The following is a 21,017-nucleotide window of genomic DNA, read 5'->3' as shown; positions in this document are numbered from 1 at the left end:
CACCTGAGCAACGGGGAGGGGGGAGAGGGGAGGGGGAGAGGGGCGAGATGGTGGGAAGGGGTTTACGTAAAAGAGAGAGAGCGGGGGAGGCGAAGAGTGATGGGAAGAAGAAGGGGAGGGGAAGGGGGGGAAAAAAAAAAAGGAAGGGATGGGAGAAGGGGGTCATGGAAAGGGTAGAAAGGATGGAAGGAGTTTACCTAAAAGGAAGGGAGTAGGGAAGCGAAGACGAAGAAGAAGAAAGGGAGGGGGAGGGAAAGACGAGTGAGAGGGGACGGGATAGGAGTGGGAGGTGGAAAGGGAAGAAAGGGTGAAAAGAAATTTGCGTACAAGGGAGAGAGCAGGGAAGCGAAGAGGGTGAGAATGAAAAAGAGAGAAGAGGAGGGGAAAGAAGAGTGAGAGGGGAAGGAACTGGGAAGGGAGATAGAAAAGGGAGAGAGGATGGGAAAGGGCTTACTTAAAAGGGAGAGAGTGGGTGACAAGCGATGTGAGGGAGAGGAGAGAGGAATGGGAGTGAGAGACAGGGGAGAAAGACGGAGGGATACGGGCAATAGGAAATGGGAGGGATGCAGTGAGAAGGGGTATAGGAGGGGGAAGACGACGAGAGAGAGAGAGAGAGAGAGAGAGAAAATCCGAAAAACAGAAAAAAAAATGATGAGACAGAGAAAGAATAAATGTATTTGGAAAAGGGAAGGTAATGGAGAAAGAAAACTTAGAGGGAAAGAGAAGACAGGATGGGAGAGGAGGGAAAGGTGAGAAGACAGTGAAAGAGGTATGATGGAAAATGTGAGAATTAAGGAATGGAGAGAATATGGTTGACAAGAGGAGGCGAGAGAGACAGAAAATAGACAGACACAGACAGCTTAACAGACAGACAGATGAATGGACAGAGACAGAAATGCACTGGTCGAGAGTGTGTGTGAGTGTATGTGTATGTGCTTGTGTCTGTGCGCGTGTGTGCGCAAGAGCTAGTGTGTGAGTGTGAGCAGGCAGAATTATGAAACAGAAAGGCTGTGTGTGTGTGTGTGTGTGTGTGTGTGTGTGTGTGTGTGTGTGTGTGTGTGTGTGTGTGTGTGTGTGTGTGTGTGTGTGTGTGTGTGTGTGTGTGTGTGTGTGTGTGTGTGTGTGTGTGTGTGTGTGTGTGTGTGTGTGTGTGACTGTCTGCTGGGGTACAGGAGAGGGACGACGAGGAACAGAAAAATCACTGAAGTATTGGAAGTGAGAGAGAGAGAGAGAGAGAGAGGGAGAAAGAGAATACACAATACACGAGACTAACCACAATTACATATATACATCCGCTACACTCATACACCATAATATTAATCACATTTAGTTTTTTTTACAGAAGGTGAACAGAGGAAGGAAAAACAAATTAAAAAAAAAATCCATACACCAGATTACAATATTACATTACACATTTCAACATTACAAATATTTCTGCGTCACTCGGTCATATGGATCAGCGGAAGAGTAAATATATGCTTTAAAAAATGGAAAAAAAAAATACGTGGAGTTAATAGGGTCCATAAGATGTCGTAGGTTTTATATACAACTAGCATTTGGAGTAATTATTTTGGATGAGAGTTGTAGTAGTGATAGTAATGATAATAGACGAAGAGGAAGGATGATGATGATGATGATGATGAAGAATAGTAATAATAATAATAATAATAATAATAATAAGTGATAATGATAGAGAAAATAGAGTGTTTAAAGAAGCTAAATGAACAGAGAACTATCAAAGATTCTACACACACACACATACAAACACACACAAAGAGAGAGAGAGAGAGAGAGAGAGAGAGAGAGAATGTGTGTGGATGGCAGAAGGGGCAGAACAGAAGCCTGAAAATACAGAATGGCCTTGTTCTCTCTCTCTCTCTCTCTCTCTCTCTCTCTCTCTCTCTCTCCAAAGTCCAACAACTGTAGACCTTCCCTCCATTTTTCTCCCTCCCTCACACAACTTTCTCTCCCTCCTCCCCTCCCCCTCACCTCACCCCTCTTCTCTCCCTCCCTCACAGTTTATGGGAGCTAAAAGCCAGTTCGTGTTTCTCTCCCCCTTCCCCCTCTCCTCCCTTCCCCCTCTTCCTCTCCCCTCCCCCATCCCTCTCCTCCCCTCTCCTCCTCTCCTTCGTCTCTCCCTCTCTTTTCTTCTCTCTTAGCCAGTTTCTCTCTCTCTCTCTCTCTATCTATCTATCTATCTATCTATCTATCTATCTATCTATCTGTCTATCTATCTATCCATCTATCCAGCTGTCTATCTATCTAGTTGGTCTTTCCTCTTTTACTCCGTTTCTCTCTCTTCTTCCTTCCTTCTTGCACCTCTTCCACTCCCTTTGTCTCTTCTCTTTTGTTCTCTCTCTCTCTCTCTCTCTCTCTCTCTCTCTCTCTCTCTCTCTCTCTCTCTCTCTCTCTCTCTCTCTCAGTCTTTAAAAGTGAGTAAATCTTTATGAAGGAGTGAAAATAGGTGGTTGAGAGCGAGGAGGAGGAGGGGGAGGGGGAGGAGGAGAAGGAGGAGGAGGAGGAGGAGGAGGAGGTGGAGGTGGAGGAGAAGAAAGACAGGAAGAAAGGGAAATGGGAATGAGTGAAGGAGGGGTGAGAAGAGGAGCTAAGAAAAAAGGGGAGGAGGAGGAGGAGGAAGAGGAGATGGAAGAGGAAGAGATGGAGGTAGGAAGACGTACAAAGAAGTCCATAGGAAAGGATACAACAATATAATTCTTGCTCCTTTTGAGACCTTTTGATGGAGGGGAAAAAATTACTATGACACCTATTCCTTAAGTCTATGGCAAGGATAGTAAAGCTGAAAGGCTCCCCATCCCACCAATCCCTCTGTTCGTGGCCGGCAGAAAAAAGTGAGAAGGATAATCATGTAACATAAAAAAATTGGCATGGAAATCTCACAGGAAAGAAAGGAGTGAAAAAGATCATCAAGCAACACAGAAAAATTGACAGGGAAAACTTACAGGAATAGACGAAATGAAAACATACTCCTCACTGTCATAAATGGCATGGAAAATAAACATCATATTAACATTAGAACCATAACGATGCTGTTTTGTGAAGGTATTATCCGTAGAAGGTAACGATCATAAATAATAATAATAATAATAATAATAATAATAATAATAATAAAAACGTAAAAATATGCTTGTTTGGTGATTAGAAGCTTAAAAAAAAAATACCTAGGCCAAATTTAAGTGTTTTTTTTAGCATTTCATACATTATCTCTTTGCAAGGTAGTTTCTTCCCCATGTTCACTGAGGAGGAGGAGGAGGAGGAGGAGGAGTTCGAGAAAAGAGAGTATGAAGAAAATGAGCATAAGAAACAAGAAGTGTGGAAAAGAACTGGACGCAGGAAGAAGATGAGCCAAAAGGAAAGGAAGATGAGGAAAGGAAGAAGTATGAGAGAGAGAGAGAGAGAGAGAGAGAGAGAGAGAGAGAGAGAGAGAGAGAGAGAGAGAGAGGAACAGGCTAACATTTTTGGAGATAGTGTGTGTGTTGGAAGGTGTGTGTCCGTGAGGGGGGGGGGAGGCTTTCCCTCACAGACACCACACTCCCATTATCTCTCTCTCTTACTCTCTCACTCCCTCTCTCACTCGCTCACTTTCTCCTCGTCCTCATGTTTTCTTTCAGTCTCGACTTTCAAGTCTCTCTCTCTCTCTCTCTCTCTCTCTCTCTCTCTCTCTCTGAAAAGAAAATGAATGAGAGAGGAGGAACACAAAATACAATATGGGAAGAAATACCGAGAGAGAGAGAGAGAGAGAGTGTAAAGGAAGGTGGACGTCGTAAGGTATATCATGTCAGTCCTCTCCAATAAACTTAAATTACTAGTGCATAAATAAATAAAAATAAAAAATGGCAACACATCATGTCAGACGCTGCCAGAGAACTCATTTTTCCTTCATTATTTTTTGCCAATATACACTATACTGCCAAATTTGCTATACTCATACACTCATCTTAGTTCATTATCCTTATTTACTTACACTTTTTTTTTTTTTTACTACAGCCTCCAGTTATTGCGTGTTAATAATTCTTGACTCATCGTATGGCATGGCAGTCGTAGCCAAGTTTCAACACACATACAGACTTTTTTCTTTTTTGTCTTATTACGACGATTTCTATGCATATTTGTTCATATTTTTACATCCGTTATTATTTTACGAATATATGGCTTGAGAGGTTTGTATATAATAAAGTCGACATTGTGTAAACAGAGAAATCAGCTGAGGTTAATTTACATATTCCATTTAAATCCCTAGCGTAAAGGTTTGGTTTTCATTCATTCAGGTCTTTTAAATCAATTCAAGCGCGTTAAATGACACGTAGTACTGAAGCCAAGGTAAGTATGAATGGAATTAAAAGAAACCTGTCACACGTGTATACTGATATCTAAGAAAGAAGTTATTAGATACATATGAATACAGTTATGACATGACCGGCAGTGAAAGTCTTTAACTGACGCTTAATGAAATGAAAATGAGGATAGAGTTAAAAGACACTTCGAGTTGAATGACACTCAGTAATATGTGAAGAACGCTTATGGCTAAAACTAACTGACAATCATGAATGGCTTATGAAGGAGCTGAAAGACATTTGTACAACATGTGAAAAGGCATACGAATTATGCTAAATTACACCCATGAGTGAAATCAAAGAACACGGCGTTGAAATGCTACTACAAAGTATTTATTCAAATCCCCCCACAGCTCTCTTCTCTCTCCCCTTCTTCCGAGATTCTGCTCCTTCTCCCTAATTCAGCTCCTCCTCCTCTTCTACAGCTCCTCTTCGCCAGCTCTTCCTCTTCCCCTTCCCCTTTCTTCCTAGTTCCTCTTCTCCTTCTTTCTCTTCTCCAGCTTATCCTGCCCACAAACTTCTTTAAAGTGACTCCTCCCACTCATCCATACATTTTCCTCTTCTTCTTCTTCCTCCTCCTCCTCCAACTCCATACATTTTCCCCTTTCTCCTCCCCATCTCCTATCCGTTCTAAAAACCTCTTCTTCCGCTCTCTACATTCTCCTCTTACTCTTCTCCCCAGCTCTTCTTCCTTCCAGATTCCCCTCTTCTTCCCCACCTCCACCATCCCAACCTCTCCTCCTCCTCCTCCTCCTCTCCAGCTCCTCCTCCACCAAACATGACATAATCCTCAGCAATCTGTTTCTCCCTCCATCAACCCTCGGCTCTGTCAACACTGCTCACAACGCTGCCGCATCTCTGCCTCCCACCCACCTCCCAACCCCTCTCCCTTCTCTCCACTCCCTCCACTTCCTACACAGTCCTTCCCTATCCACCCTTTTAACCATCTCTCCCCCCAAAAAAAAACTCAAAATACCTAAAAACACAGCAAAACCAAACTTTAAATCAAAGGGAAATCAATCGCACATGTGGCACCCCTGCGCCTACCCATAATCCCTTAGGTCAACATGGCCGCCGATCTCCATGGCGAATAAAATGCTGTTGAGTTTGCCAGCGACTATCCCTTCCCCCAACACAGGCAAGGGTTGACGGGAGGATTGACGGAGGCCGGAGAAGGAGATGGAGGGATTGATGTGTGGTTTCTTGGTAATAATTGTCCAGAAAGAATATCAGGTGTGTGGAAGTGAAATGTTCGGTCCAAGTTCCGTAGACTTTTGACATTATACAGTCCTTATTTTCCTCTTACTGTGCACTGATATTTTTCCCTCGATTTTTTTCTTGTACACTAATATATGTTAATTTACTCTTGAATTAATTACCTGCAGCGTCGTCATAACATCGTGTGCAGTAGTAGTGATTATGAAATACAAAATAAACCACAGTACTGAGTGCATAAACAATCATTTGGGAGAGTAAGCTTTCCTGAGGCTGTTTTGCTGTCTAATTTCCTCGGCATTATTTACCTTTATGTTCATTCATTTTCTCTCTCGCTAATTATCTGTATTCCCCTTCTAATGACTGTAATTATGAGGATATTAAAATGATTATACATGAATACTAACCAACAGTACTGAAGACTAATGGAATACTGAGTAACAAATGAAGTCAAAATGCTGATTTAATAGCACATCTCTACACATAAGCTGGATGTTAATACGCATACACTCCAGGATAATCGTACATACATACATATACGTTCATAGGATCAGAGGTATACATGCCTTTCGTATGTGTTTATCCTTATGACTCTGGATCTACCATCACACATTTATCTGCACGTGCACATGGAAGGGCATTCCTACATACGCACATGTACAGCCCCTTCAACACGTACACACACACAAAGAGTAACATTGCTACATACTTTACACATCCCAGTATATACTCAACAAGCACACACACATTCACATAAATCTCAAAACACACACACACACACACACACACACACACACACGTAATCCAGAACCAAACAATAGTATATTTTCCACTATTGTTCCCTTGAGACGTGTTTGGCAAAGTGCTCACCCGCCACCACACTCCCGCCCGGGTTGTGGGGGGTTGTAGAGTTGTTGTGAGTGGTTGTAGAGGGATTTTGAGGGGTTGTAGAGGGATTGTGATGGTTGTAGAGGGGTTGTAGAGGAATTGTGAGGGGTTGTAGAGGGGTTGTGAGGGTCGTAGAAGGGTTGTGAGGGGTTGTAGAGGGGTTGTGAGGGATGTAGAGGGGTTGTGAGGGGTTGTAGAGGGATTGTGAGGGTTGTAGAGAGGTTGTGAGGGGTTGTAGAGGGATTGTGAGGGTTGTAGAGGGGTTGTGAGGGGTTGTGAGGGACGTAGAGGGATAGTGGGGGGTTGTAGAGGGGTTGTGAAGGGTTGCAGAGGGCTTGTGAGGGCTTGCAGAGGGGTTGTAATGGATTTGTTGGGGGTTGTGAAGATGTACAGCATTTTCCGTGGGGTTGTGAGAGACTTGGTGTGGTTGTGAAGGATTGTAGGTATGTTGCAGGAGTTGTGCCATGAATTTTGGTTTTGTACAGGGATTGTGGAGGTTGTACAGGGGGTGTTATGGGTTGAGAGAAATTTGGTGTGGTTGTAAGGGTTGTGGAAATTGTGGGGAGATGTAATGGGGTTGTGGAAGAGCTGTAATCAGTTGTAAAATAGTTGTAAGGAGTGGGAAATAGTTGTATCAAGGTTGTGAAAGATTTTGTGGGGTTGTGATGAGGTTATGAGGAATGGCAAATAGATCTGTTGCATGATTCACTGTTAAGGATTGTGAAGGATGTTATAAGAGGTTGTAGAAGGATGCGAATTAGGTAGACGGATTACTGAGGGATGGGCTGCAAAACAGCTATGGGGGTTGTAAGTGACTGTGGTGGTGGTTGTGGTGGTGGTTGTGATGGTGATTGTGGTTGCAATGGCGGTTTTAGTGCGGTTGTGGTGCCAGTTGTAGCTATTGTTGTTGTACAGATGCTAATGGGAGGTGTAATTGAGGTAGTAGTGATGGTTGTGGTGGTGGTAGAGGAAGTGGTAATTACTGTAGTGGTGGTAGTTGGATACTGGTCACGATGATGGTGGTGGTGGTTGTGGTGGTGGTGGTGGTAATAGTTATGATATTGGTGGGTGTGGTAGCAGTAATACTCATAGTAGTGTTGACGATAATTTTGGTGGTAGTGGTAGTGGAAGTAGTGATGGAAGTGGTAGTGGTGATATGGTGTTGTTGTCGTGGCGCTAGCGGCAGTTATGGTGGTGGTGGTGGTGGTGGTAGTGACGGTAGTGGTGGCAATAATAACGATGATGATGATGATGATGATGATGATGATGATGACAGTGGTAATAATGATAGCGGTGGTGGTGGTGACGGTGGTGAGTGTTAAAGATATACAGTAGTCGTTCACTAACATCTTTATATATAATAACGTCGCTTATATACAAATACATGTGCTTAAACAGTCATGAAAAACACGTTCAAAACTACATACATTACATACATATGCATGAACACGCACAGTCATATCCATACATATCCTCACACACACACACACACACACACACACACACAGATACGGAGGCAATATTGTAATGTCAACACACACATTCATATATACAGACTAAGGTACACACAGAATGTACACTACAAAGTTACCTACACTACACACAGACATATACTCAGAGGCGCACATAAGCACGAGGCACATTGCACATATACATACATACATTCATACATTTATATACAAAGAGAAGGCAAAATATAGAGAGAATGATTTATAATACTCGTGTGTGTATATATACTGTATAGCCTAGACAGATAGATAGATAGATAGATACAAACATACATATATAGATATAGATATATAGATAGACAGATAGATATGTGCGTGTGTGTGTGTGTGTGTGTGTAAAGTATACAGACAGACGCGTACACACACACACATACACACACACACACACACACACACACACACACACACACACACACACACACACACACACTACACAGACACAGCACACAAAGGGACCTACACAGACACAGACACACACACACACACATATACACACACACACAGGGATACGCACACACACATGCAGACACAGACACACACACACAGAGGCAACATTTACACGGGGTTGTCAATATTTGGGGAGCCCAGCCCGGGGCGCGGCAGGCTGTGTCTCCCACGCCAGCCCCCACCCCCTTACCCCCCACACCCCACCCCCACCCCAACCACTACACCCCCACCCACTATCCTAATATGCACCCTTACCCCCTTACCCCCTCCTCGCTCCACCTCGTCCCCTTCTCATCCCTCCCTCTCCAGTATTTTCCTCTCACTCCCCCCTGTCTTCCTCCCAGCCATGCCCACCCACTACACCCCCACCCACTATCCTCATATGCACCTTCCACCCCCCCTCACCACACCAACTCCTCTCTTTCCCTTCCCCAACTCTCCACTGCTTTCCTCTCCCTCTCTCTCTCTTACCCCTTCCCTCTCCCTCCCTCTCTCTTACCCCTTCCCTCTCCCTCCCTCTCTCTTACCCCTTCCCTCAGTCCTTCTCACCCACTACATCCTAATATGCACCCTTCCTTCCCACTCCTTCACCCTCCTAAGCTCTTCCCCTTCCCACTCATCTCCCCCTAAACTCTCTCACGCCATTACTTGTCTCCCTCTCCATTACTTTCCCCACTACCAACAACTCCATTCCCCACCATACCAACATGAATCCTCCTATCCCCACCTAGCTCCACTCCCTTCATATATTCTCCTCTCCCTAGTTACCTTCCCTCTCTTCCCCTCGTCCTCTGCCACCCACTACACTCCACTCCACACTCCTAATATTCACCCTTCTCAATCCTGGCCCCTCCCAACCAATTCTCTCCCCACCACTCCCCTTATTATCTCACTATGCACTCCTTACAGCACTTCCCACTGCCCTCCCTCCCTCACCGGCGCCTGCCAACCACTACACCCCCACCCACATTCCTAATATGCACCCTTCCCTCCTCACCAATCCACCTTCTCTCCTTCCCTACCTCCCTACCTTCCTTCCCTTCTCTCCTCCCAGCCCTCCTTTCCTCTCCTCCTCCCTACCCTCCCTTCCTCCCTAAACTCTCCTTCCCTATGATGCGAGACAATGTAAAGGAACAATTGATCGTGATTTTACCTATGTGGCGTGTGACAGTGAGAGAAAAGACAGCAGACGACATATCCCAATACGAGACATGGTAAGGAAACAACTGATCGTACCTTCCCTTTGTGACATTTGGTAAAGAGAGGAGATCACACAACCTAATCCGCGACAGGGTAGAAGAACGTTTGATCGCTACTTTACCTGCGTGACGTGGGTTAATGAGAGAGAAGAGGGCAGACCACACATCCCAAAGCCAGGCAGTGTAAAGAAATAACGATCGTGACTTTACCTGTGACTAGAGTGAACAGGGCAAACGACACACCCCAATGCGAAACTGTAAAGGAACAATTGATCGTGACTTTACCTGTGGGACGTGTTCTTCAAGTATGCTGGACAAAGTGATGCTCGACCCAGGCAAAGGCAGACCAAACAGCCATTACGGAAAACACCTGTAGACAAACAAAGATAATAATTAGAGGTCACTGTTTATTATCTTCCTGTAAGTTCCGCAAAAATTATCCTTTTACCAGACCAAACATTTTACGAACTATAAAAATCGTCAGTATAATGGTGTCTTTAAATGTCGTACCTGCAACAACCAGACGATTATATTCACCTTCAAAAAAATCCACTGAAACAAATAAGCTGGAATGTATTTAAATTCACCCTTAAATCTTCCTCATGAGTGTGTGCTGTGTTCTCTTATTAACCCCTTCACTCCGATGACGCATTTTTCATCTTCCTGCTCCAGCCAGACGATTTTCTTAAGTTTGGGGGGAAGACATAGAAGGCTTTATCCATCCCTGCTAGTCCAAAGTATCTCCTAAGCTGGTTATAAATCGTCTGAAGATAGCAAGAATTGAATGTCATCGGACTGAAGGGGTCAACTCTCTCTCTCTCTCTCTCTCTCTCTCTCTCTCTCTCTCTCTCTCTCTCTCTCTCTCTCTCTCTCTCTCCTGACATGAAACAACAGCCTACAGTAAATTAACCACCGCAAATCTATACACTGATCCCTTCGCTACAGTGACTCAAGGCAACACTTTAAGTACTATAATTCTTCATACTTCTTCATAATTATTCCTCGTTTACTTCCAATTATGTTATTTCCCCAAACTCTCACCAAACTCACCACACTCAATTTAGCTAAGAATCATGCAGAGAAGAAAATGAATAAATAAATAAATGAGTAAAAGTATATGATGCACGGTTTTGGTCTGAAGTATCTGGACATCTTATAATTAGATGCTTTACATAATATTTCTCATGTCACTCTACTTGCTCATATTTTCAACCTTTTCCTTTGTTGCTCGTGTTATTTATCTCGTCTTCTCCCCTCCACCCTCCCTCCCTCCCTCTCTCTTCCCCCTCGTCCTCCCCTCCTCCCTACCTCTCCCTGATTCTCCTCTCCTCCCTCCCTTCCCCTCCTCTCCTACTCCCTTTTTAAACCCTAGAACAAGACTCAGAGCGACACATCACTCACCCCTCCCCTCCTCGCCCTCTCTCCCCTTCCCCTTTCTTTCTCTCCCTTCCCCCCACCCGCTTCTCTTCTCTCTGTCTTTCCCTCTCACTCAATTCTCTCATCTACCCCCCATCCCCTCACTCTTTCTTCCCTTACTTCCTTCTTCCCCCCCCCTCCCTTTCCTCCCTTCCTCCATTTTACTCCATGTCTTTACTTCCCCAAGTTTCCCCATCTCCATTTTACTTTCCCTACCTTCCCTTCCTTTCCTTTCTCCTCCTTTCCTCATCCTGCCCCTCCTTTTCCCTTCTTCCCCCACTCCCTTCTCTCCTTGTCTTCCCCTCACTCCTCCCCCTCCCTTCTTCCTCACTCTCTCCTTCCCTCTCCCCTTCCCTTTACCTTCCTTCTCCCCTCCATTCCCTCCCCCTTCCTTCCCTTCCCTTTCCCCTCTCCTTTACCTTCCCTCTCCCCTCCATTCCCTCCTTTCCCTCCCCATCCCCATCACCCCCTGCAAGAGAAGGCATGGGGAGAAGAGTGCATAAGGTCGAGAATGCTAGAGTGAAGGTACGGGAACATCGACTTTAAGGTTATTGTGGCTTAACATTGTCTTCCTCGAGGCATTGTTACACTAGGGTGATTAGAGATGTCATGTAGGGGGAGGTAGAGGAGGGGGGAGGAGGGAAGGAGAGGAGGGAAAGGTAGGAGAGGGGGGGAAGGAAGGGTAGGAGGGGAGGGAGAGGTGGGGGATGGAGAGACAGAGAAGGAAAGGAGGGAAAGAGGAGGGAAGGAGAGGGAAAAGGAAGAGAAGGAAAGGCAGGTTCAGTGGAGATAAGACAGGAAAATAAGAAGATGAAGAGGTGGAGGGAAGAAGGTGGTGAGAAGGAGAGGGAAGAGAGAGGGAGGATGAAGGAGAGAGAGAAAATGGGAGGAAGAGAGAAGACGGAGACAGGAGAGGAAAGAAGAAGGATGGAAGATGGGAGAAAGAGGGAAGAGGGTGGGTGATGGGTGAAGGAGGGAGGGTGATGGGTGAAGGAGGGAGGGTGAGGGGTGAAGGGAGGGTGAGAGATGAGGGAGGGAGGGTGAGGGATGAAGGAGGGAGGGTGAGAGGTGAAAGAAGGACGGAGGGTGAGGGGTAAGGAAGGGAGGGTGAGGGATGAGGGAGGGTGAGGGGTGAGGGAGGGAGGGTGAGGGGTGAGAGAGGGTGAGGGATGAAGGAGGAAGGGCGAGGGGTGCTGGAGGGAGGGTGAGGGGTGCCGGAAGGAGCGTGAGGGATGAGGGAGGGAGGGTGAGGGATGAAGGAGGGAGGGCGAGGGGTGAGGGAGGGGAGGTGTGGAAGAAAGAAACAGTAATTACAAGGTAACCTGAGAGTTGTTGCTCGAGTGGAAACCTGCAACACAATTAAGATTTATCACCACCTTCACCCTCCCTTCACTTACCTTATTTTCTTTTGCCCTTCCCTTCCCTTCCCTTCCCTTCCCTTCCCTTCCCTTCAACTCTCTTCCCTGTCCTTCCCTTCCTTCAGTTCACCTCATATCCCTTTCTTTCCCTTCTCTGTCCCTTCCCTCGCGTCACATTCTCTCCCTTCCATTCACTACACTTCCCCTCTCATCCCTACCTTTCTCTTCCCTTCCTCTAACTTCTTTTCCCTTTACTCCGCCTCCTTTCACTTTTCTCCCTTTCCCTTTCCCTTCCTTTCACTACCACTCGCCTCTGTTTCCCTCCCTTCTCACTCTTCCCATCATTTCCTTCCCCTCTATACGTTACTGGGGTAGTCAGGCGTGCCAGACACGGACGCCTTCGCTCAGTGGTACTTATATAACCAGTTGGTGGAACTGCCCGGTTATACAAGCATCCCTCAATTCCCTATCCCCCGAAAAGAGGACGGTGGACACCGGAAAAGGGAAACTTCAGCCTGCAGTCCACTTCACGTTCAAATGAGCTTGGGATCCTACTACTGCTAGGCCATGTCTACAATCATGATCCCCGAAGGCATGTTCTTCAGTACGATGGCGTCTTATATAGATAGAAAGATAAACAGATAGACAGGTAGACAGACAGACAGAGATAGACAGATAGATAAATAGATACAGAAAGGCTAGATAGACAGAGGTATATACAGACTGACAGATAAGTTGATAGACAGACATATAGACAGACATTTCAGTTGCCTGCCAGAAATTTTATTCATCTCAAGCAAAATCCCTCTGAATTATCTGGAAAAATTCCTTTACTGCGATTATCATTCTTTTTCTGTTTTCTTCTTGCTAACACTACACAATGGAATTAAGATCGAGGATTTAATGATTTCCCTGTCTATCTGTCTACCTATCTACTTATCCATCTATTTACGTCGATAAATAATGTCACTCTGTCTGTCAATCCAGCTTTCTTCCTTTTCTATCTGTCTCTACTTCTTCTTTTCCTTCTTCTTTCTTTCTTTCTTTTTCTTCTTCTTCACCTCTCCCTCCCTCTCCCCCCTTCCCACCCCTCCCCCCTCCCGTATGCCTCACCCTCCCCCCTCTCCTTCCTCCCTACTCCCTCCCTTGCCTCCCTCTTCCCTACCCCCTCCCTTGCCTCCCTCCTCCCAACTCCCTCCTTTGCCTCCCTTCGCCCAACTCCCTCCCTTGCCTCCCTCCTCGCTACTCCCTCCCTTGCCTCCCTCCTCCCTACTCCCTCCCTGCCTCCCTCCTCCCTTTCTCCCCTCCTTCTACCCCCTCCCTTGCCTCCCTCCCCCCTACTTCCTCCCTGTCTCCCTCCTCCCTTTCTCCCCTCCCTCTACCCCCTCCCTTCCTCCCTCCTCCCCACATCACCAGCCATAAACAAAATAATGAATCCTCGACCTCAAATTCGACCCCTTCTTCAGGTCGACTCTCGCCCTTATCCCCTGAGGCCATTAGGTCGACTCTCCCTCGCTCTACCTGGGAATTAAAGCCAGCTCACTTTTCCCTACCTGGCCACACCTTTTAATTAGAGAGAGGTGAGAAGGACTGTGTGAAAGAGAGGGAAGGGGGAGGGAGAGGGGAGAGAAATGGGGAGAGAAGAGACGCGAGGGGAGGGGAAGAAATGTAAGATGGAATGGGATGGAAAAAGTGGGGGGGGGGAGAGAGAGAGAGAGAGAGAAAGAGAGAGAGAATTTTAACCAAAAGTACAAATTCATTTCGGTTCACATCTCCCCTTTTCTTCCATCACTCCCTTCTTAATAAATACCTCTGTCTCTCTCTCTCTCTCTCTCTCTCTCTGCCTTTACCCACTAATTTTTCGCTCTCCCACCCTTCTCTCCCTCCCTCCCCTTCCCCCTCCCCCTCCCCCTCCCCCAGACACGTGCCTCCCCCCTCTACCCCCTCCCCCCTACAAACATCAAGGGGTGTAAGTTGCCGGAGGGGAGTAGGGGAGGGGGAGTGAGAGGGGGAAGAGGGAAGGGAGGAGTAAAGGGGAAAAGTAATGGAGGGGAAGGGAAGGGGGTAAATGAGGAAGGGAGGGGAATGAGAAGGGAGAAGGGGGGAGGTGAATGTGGGTAAGAGAGTGAAGGGGAAGTAAAAGGAGAGTATAGGGGAGGGAAGGGGAGGGAGGATATGGGGAGGGAGGGAGTGGAGGAGACGTAGCAAGGGAAGGGGAGAAGATAAAATAAGGAGAATTGAGGGGAGGAAAGAGAGATGTTGACTCCAGACTTTCCAGTTAGTATTCTGTTCATGTTGGATAGAGTAAAAAACCAGGTGATGTTCGAAAGACAAGTGAACAGATAAGAACGTAAGAACACAATAGAGAAGAACATAAGACCACAATAAAGAGGAAAAGTGCAGTGATCCGGCTGACCCACATAAGGCAGCACCATCACAAAAGGAGGTTACAAGAATATGATAAGCGTTCAGCACAGCAAAAGCAGAAAGTTCTTCCCTAGCCACCAAACCTTCCATCAGAATGTGGCTGGAAAGGGTAAGATGAAAAAAAAAAAAACAGTAAATAAATGACGGGTATTTATTTGTATAAAAGGACAAAAGCAATATATACTGGACTATATATATATATATATATATATATATATATATATATATATATATATATATATATATATATATATATATATATATAATGACTGCAAATAGGTAGTGTTTGATTTCATGATATTTAATGACCCAACCCTTTCCCGTCACAAGCCTAGTTGGTCTATTTCTGATGTTCTCAACAGAAAAAACAAGAACTACATCACTGGCTCTTATTCCACTTCTCCACAACTTTTATTTTCAGACCAACGCCTTCATATTCGTTCACCCATACAGAATGTTTCCAGTTAATCCATTCGTGTGAGTTCTGTATCAATTGTCTACTTTCTTTACAGACTTTGCTAATATCTCCTGCATATCATTTATGCATTTAAACTTCTTGATTTTATCACCCCTTGCTCTCTAGTCTACCTCCATATATGCTTCACTCAATTATTTTCATACGTAATCAGTTCTGTTGCGTGTGTATGATCAAGGGATCGATCTTGCCATAATGATGATGAACATATATGTAGGAGTAAAAGTACAACAACAACTACAACAACAACAACAATAATAATAATAATAATAATAATAATAATAATAACAATAATAATAATAGTAGTAGTAGCAGTAGTAGTAGTAGCAGTAGTAGTAGTAGTAGTAGTAGTAGTAGTAGTAGTAGTAGTAGTAGCTAGTAGTAATAGAAGTAGTAGTAGTAGCAGTAGTAGTAGTAATAATAATAATAATAATAATAATAATAATAATAATAATAATAACAGCAACAAAAACACCACCACCACCACCGCCACCACCACATCCCCTCCACATCCCCCTCCCCAAACACCCCCGTCCCCACGCATTATCACTCACGCCATCAAACCCAATATTACCACTAAGTTCCCCTTATTGCTCAACTTGGCTTATATATTTTCCCAGTATTGAGGCAGGGAATTCGGGACAGGTTCGCCGGGGGTAAAGAATTGGGCTGGAAGTTGGTCATACCGTCAATATTTTCCCCCGCCATTGACCTCACCTGACATTAATCTTATTTTGTATTTATATGTGTTACCTCGTCTGATTATGGGAAGAAAGGTTAGGATGATGATGATAATGATGAACAGGGGAAAGATGAGGAGGCGCTAAAGGAACTAAATGAGGGAGGTAGCAAAAACAAGGACGGACAAGCAAATGATTGAGAGGAGCAGACCGGGTACACACTGTCTCTAAAGGCTGGGGAACTTGGAGATATAGAGGGGAAGGAGGCTGAAATAGATGAGGAATAGCGAAAAGGAAAGAGGAAATACGTGAGGGAAGAGGTAGAAACAAATGAAGAATAAAAGCCAAAGCATTCGCCCACAAATGCGTATCGCCCTCCATCACTTAAAAAAAAAAAAAATAATAAGTAATCCTCCGGCAATCGCAGACATATCATCGTAGCTTCGCCAAAATTATCAACCAACAAGCCAGATATCCCGGGATACTGCCCGCAAAGTTTGGATACAAATTGCCTACTTGAGTTTGTGATATTTTGGCAACAGACACGCACACACACGCAGGCGATAACATTATCACCAAATTAGGCGGGTGACAGCAAGGACAGGAGAGAAAAGCCAGGATATACAAGGAGGGAAAAACCAGCAGTGTCTTTAAGGATCAGGAAGATGGTGATAAAATGAAGGAGGAGGCAGGAACAAGTGAGGAACGAGGACAGGAGGGAGAAAGAGATACAGGAGGGATGAGATAGAAAGAAATCAGGAACTGGATGAGGGGGGGCAAGGAGGAGATACAAGGGTCAGGAAGATGGAGATGAAGTGAGGGATGGAGGCAGAAACATGTGAGTAACAAGGAAAAAGAGACTAGCAGATACAGGAGGGATGAAGTGGAAAGAAATGAGGAACAAGGAGAGGAGAGGCAAGAAGAAGATACAAGGAGGGAAAGACCAACGATATACTTTGTCTCTAAGGCCCAGGAAGATTGAGACAAAGTGAGGGAGGAGCTAGAAACAAGTGAGGAACAAGGAGAGGAGAGGAGGCGCTTTACTCCCTTGTTACGACAACACAAGTTCCCGCCAAGCCAAACAGTTGACTCGCGAGAGGCGCACCCACCACAACAAACTTCAAAAGCTTTTGTTTTAAACTCTGCTCGTTGTCTTAATTTCATACAAACAACCGAACGTACTTAGCGTTTGTTTATTCCATTCCGAACTTGAAGAATGTTAACAGGGGACCCCCAAGCTGAGGGATTTTATAATGATTTCTTCTCGGTATCTGCCGAATAGCTCAATGGTCTTAATCTCGTTGGATCAGGAGATTTCAGAACACCTCTTCTTAAGCGATTTATATTGCACATATCACCTCAAAATTTTCTTATATACTATGTTAATGATGTTAGATATGACGATATTAATGAGATATAAATAACATGCAAGAGAATAATTACAGCAGCAGTACAATAATTTTTTTATATACTCCTGGTACCTACAAACTAGTCCGCTAACTTACACACGAACACTGGCACTAAAAGAGTTAATGAAGGTTGTACCAAATCCCTCCATTTCGCAGTCTCCCAGGGCTGACTACACTCCGTTGGCAAGGTAAAAGTAAATAACATCTCGTATGGAATTTAAGATGTAACATGGCAAGCAAATCACTAGGGAAGAAGTATTATGAGGTCCCCTGTGTCAACGAAAATAACACCAAAAGGCCGAATGTGCCCGGGGAGGTCAACATTCTAGGCATTCCCAACGTGGCAAAACGCTGGGAACCTATTCGTAAAGGACCAAGACTTTCACCAACACTTAACCGATATTCTAGAGACTTCATCCATATGTTACTGATGCTCCAGATATTTCCTCAACATCTTACCGACCCTCCAGATGTAAACACAATAGCTCTCCTGAAATTATTTTGGCGCTATTTTTTGCAATGTTCTGGGAATTCTACTAGTATGTGCTCTTGACTGTTGTTTAGGCATATAATAAATATTTTAGCGATATTTTAGATGATATCAAAACTCTGGCGATCTGGTGTTATCATTAATTTGAAGGTGTTTTGGACATGTTATCAGTACTTTCCATACTGCTGACGATTCTTTTGGGTTATCAGTACTTTGCCAATATCTGTGAATCCATTGCCATTATGTTGATATTTCTAGATGTTATCAATACTGTACTTCAGCGATGATCATGAGATTTTATACTAGCGATGTTCGAGAGATTTTATCAATATATCAACAAAACCTTTGATGTTTTAGCCATTATTCCTGCGATATACCGTACCTATATTATATTCACCACTCTGTTCAGCATTTCAGAGAGCATTAATTGATATGTCAGCGATATTTAGGGATTTTATCAATTTTAGGGTTATGCTAGGGAAGGTATAAATAACTCGCCAATATCTCTGCTACTTCATGAATAACACATCAATATTACCGAAATTTGTGTACTTTTTAGCCACATCCTGTAATCATGTATGCCTGGCAACTCTCTCTCTCTCTCTCTCTCTCTCTCTCTCTCTCTCTCTCTCTCTCCCCCACAAATATCCGGTACCGTGGGGGTCTTCGTGCCTTAGAAATATATTTGGGTAATCTTCCCGCTGTGGCTAAACATTTTCTCTAGTTCGAACCCCGAGCCTGAGTGTTTAGACAGGACATGGAGGCTTGAGGAGGGAACCACGCTTGCCAACTGTTGTGGTGGTCGTGGAGGAGGTGGGGGGCGGAGGGGGTTGTTGTGGTCGTGAGTTGGTGGTGGTGATGGTGGTGGTGATGATGATAGCAGTGATGTAGGAGGTGGTGATGATGTAAGTGACGGAGGTGTGGTGATGGTGTTAGTCGTAGTGGTGGTGGTGGTGGTGGTGGTGCAAGTCGTGGTGGTGATGGTGGAGTAGGTCTGGTGGTGATGGTGGGGGTTGTCGTCGTGGTCGTGATGGTGATGGTAGTACTGAATGGCAGTGGTAAAAGTGGTGGTGGTGGTGGTGGTCGTTGTAGTGGTGGTGGTGGTGGTGAACAGTAGTAAGAGTGGAAGCGTTAATGGAAATGGTCATGATGCTAACAGTGTAAATCATGGTAGCACACAAGAAGACAAGAGTTCCTAAAGTCGGAGGCCAACTGCTCCTTTACACCCACTCAAAACTCTCAACACCAACAAACTCAATAACAACATCCAGGCCTTTATTACCTCCTCAGAGACGTAGGAGATCGAGGCTAGGCTGTGTCGTCCAAAACATTAAGGATCTATGACTAGCCTTCTCCCCTACGTGTATTACATGAAGGAGAAAACGCCTTTTGAATATTCCACTTCATTTTACGTACGGCAGATACGCGTCACTCCCACAGGGCAGAATCTCATCTCATTAACTAGGAAATCCACAGGTATGAAGGGGCTAATTACTGTGTCTGAACTATTATTGCCCGGAAATCGAAATCAATTATGCTATCATTAAGAAAAGAATTAACGATAGTAATGAGGATAAAAACTTAATATCAGTGTTAAATATATCCAAAGTTTCTTACAATGTTAAATGAAATCACGAATATAGTAACCCATAAAAGAAGAAATAATTACAAAACTAAGCTATACTTCTTTCACGCTAACCTGGCCAAAATTTTCGTCCTTTTGCAGCTTACGTCACCTAGCTCAGTGGCAAAATAAGACAATATTACAGCGCTATGTCCTTTCTATAGCACTGTTTCGTGGCCCGTGACTATACCTCATATCAATTAATCTGGCCAGGCATCTATGGCAACACTGTTCCTGCCGAGATTTTGACTGGCTGGAGGTGTTTGTTCCATTTCGTTGTTGCTGAAACTGATACTCTTTTTATTATCAGATGTGATACTGAGTTTGTCGAAAATACAATCGTCAAAAGCAATACGAAATCCGTTATATACTTATCAACAACGAAATTTGCGTAGGAAGATAGAAATATGAGTCAACAAAGTATTATAACAGTCCAAGTCAAGGTCAGCATTCGTACAATTCTTTTAAATCTCCGACACTCGATACTGTAACAGAAAATTAAGGAAACCTGCTTAATCTGTGCGTTGGTGTAACACACATTTAAATTTTAAGATCAGTCGCACCTTTAAATCGTGCCACAACTCTGAATAATTAAAAATTCTAATGAAAAGACGAGTTGTGCGGGAAGGGAGGTTTGAAAAAATTGCGAAAATCAAAGTAGGCTAAAGGAAAACTATTTCATTATATCTCCTCTATTATCACAGTACGGACTGATCTTAAAATTTAAATGTGTGTTACACCAACGCATAGATTAAGCAGGTTTCCTTAATTTTCTGTTATATTATCGAGTGTCGGAGATTTAAAAGAATTGTTCGGATGCTGACCTTGACTTGGACTGTTATAATACTTTGTTGACTCATATTTCTATCTTCCTACGCAAATTTCGTTGTTGTTAAGTATATAACGGATTTCGTATTGCTTTTGACGATTGTATTTTCGACAAACTCAGTATCACATCTGATAATAAAAAGAGTATCAGTTTCAGCAACAACAAAAATGAACAAACACCTCCAGCCAATCAAAAACTCGGCAGGAACAGTGTTGCCATAGATGCCTGGCCAGATTAATTGGTATGAGGTATAGCACCATATTCCACGGTTAATTTATCGCCATCGCTCAGCATTCAAGAGAGATGGCAATTTTGAGACAAGTTGGAGTAATAAGGGCAAAGTTTTCATCCTCTAACGACTACACAAATCATAACACCTTTTGCTATCGCCAGAGGATTTTATTTTGGTTGGATTTGGCCGGAGGGAAGCAAGACCGACCAAGATTACACAGAGAATAAAAACACAAACAACAGTAAATGAATTGCTGCTTCCAACTGTTAAGGCCACGAAGGCAGTAACAAAATATATATATATATATATATATATATATATATATATATATATATATATATATATATATATATATATATATATATATATATAAAATGACGGGCATAACGAAAATACTGAACATAAATTACAACAGCAGTACTCTTTAAACAGAGCTGCACTGGAGAAGAAACTCTGAAATGTATTAGT

The sequence above is a fragment of the Coenobita brevimanus genome, chromosome 96, assembly GCF_032717465.1.
Source record: "Coenobita brevimanus isolate Jiangsu-jjx chromosome 96, ASM3271746v2, whole genome shotgun sequence".
In the NCBI taxonomy this organism is placed as follows: Eukaryota; Metazoa; Arthropoda; class Malacostraca; order Decapoda; family Coenobitidae; genus Coenobita; species Coenobita brevimanus.
The sequence above is the reverse complement of the archived record's forward strand: the minus strand, read 5'-3'. Positions refer to the sequence as shown.